We start from the raw sequence: 1701 nt of genomic DNA on the forward strand, positions 1-1701 counted from the left end.
AAGACGTAACTCTTTCGAGTACAAACCCGTTTCCATCTGTTTCATATGAAGTTACATTGTTTCATAGTTTGCCATTGTGAGATTTGAACTCTTGATCTTGGGGTTACAAACCCAGTACCATAACCACTTGGCTATTTAGGCCAAGCAAAACACGTTTCCATCTGTTTCAGATGAAGTTACATTGTTCCATAGTTTGCCATTGTGAGATTTGAATTCTTGATCTTGGGGTTACAAACCCTGTACCATAACCACTTGGCTATTAAGGCCAAGACTGCTTCATGTTGTGTAACTCTTTTGAGTACAAACACATTTCCATCTGTTTCAAATGAAATTACATTGTTTCATAGTTTGCCATTGTGAGATTTGAACTCGTGAGCTTGGGGTTACAAACCCAGTACCATAACCACTTGGCTATTTAGGCCAAGCCAAATCATTGTAACTCTTTCGAGTACAAACACATTTCCATCTGTTTCAGATGAAGTTACTTTGTTTCATAGTTTGCCATTGTGAGATTTGAACTCTTGATCTTGGGGTTACAAACCCAGTACCATAACCACTTGGCTATTTAGGCCAAGCCTTTTCAAAGCCTACTGCACCTGGCATTCCCAGGCAGTCTCCCATCCAAGTACTAACCAGGCCTGAGTCTGCTTAGCTTCCGAGATCAGGCGTTTTCAGACTAGTATGGCCGTAGGCAATTGCTGCCTGCCTGAGATTTGAATTCTTGATCTTGGGGTTACAATCCCTGTTCCATAACCACTTGGCTATTTAGGCCAAGCCTGCTTCATGTATTGTAACTCTTTTGAGTACAAACCCGTTTCCATCTGTTTCAGATGAAGTTACATTGTTTCATAGTTTGCCATTGTGAGATTTGAACTCTTGATCTTGGGGTTACAAACCCAGTACCATAACCACTTGGCTACTTAGGCCAAGCCTTCATGTACTGTAACTCTTTTGAGTACAAACACATTTCCATCTGTTTTTCAGATGAAGTTACATTGTTTCATAGTTTGCCATTGTGAGATTTGAACTCTTGATCTTGGGGTTGCAAACCCAGTACCATAACCACTTGGCTATTTAGGCCAAGCCATAAAGTTACATTGTTTCATAGTTTGCCATTGTGAGATTTGAACTCTTGATCTTAGGGTTACAAACCCAGTACCATAACCACTTGGCTATTTAGGCCAAGCCTTCATGTATTGTAACTCTTTCGAGTACAAACCCGTTTCCATCTGTTTCAGATGAAGTTACATTGCTTCATAGTTTGCCATTGTGAGATTTGAACTCTTGATCTTAGGGTTACAAACCCAGTCCCATAACCACTTGGCTATTTAGGCCAAGCCTTCATGTATTGTAACTCTTTCGAGTACAAACACGTTTCCATCTGTTTCAGATGAAGTTACATTGCTTCATAGTTTGCCATTGTGAGATTTGAACTCTTGATCTTGGGGTTACAAATCCAGTACCATAACCACTTGGCTGTTTAGGCCAAGCCTTCATGTATTGTAACTCTTTTGAGTACAAACACGTTTCCATCTGTTTCAGATTAAGTTACATTGTTTCATAGTTTGCCATTGTGAGATTTGAACTCTTGATACTCTTTTGAGTAAACCTGTTTCCATCTGTTTCAGATGAAGTTACATTGTTTCATAGTTTGCCATTGTGAGATTTGAACTCTTGATCTTGGGGTTACAAATCCAGTAC

The 1701-nt window shown here is 39.7% G+C and overlaps 1 pseudogene; it reads right to left on the bottom strand.

Moving 5' to 3' along the window:
- Nucleotides 1-584: 584 nt before the first annotated feature.
- LOC121281686 lies at nucleotides 585-693 on the bottom strand (annotated as a pseudogene).
- Nucleotides 694-1701: the final 1008 nt, after the last annotated feature.

This window comes from Carcharodon carcharias, chromosome 8 (assembly GCF_017639515.1).
Source record: "Carcharodon carcharias isolate sCarCar2 chromosome 8, sCarCar2.pri, whole genome shotgun sequence".
Lineage (NCBI taxonomy): Eukaryota > Metazoa > Chordata > Chondrichthyes > Lamniformes > Lamnidae > Carcharodon > Carcharodon carcharias.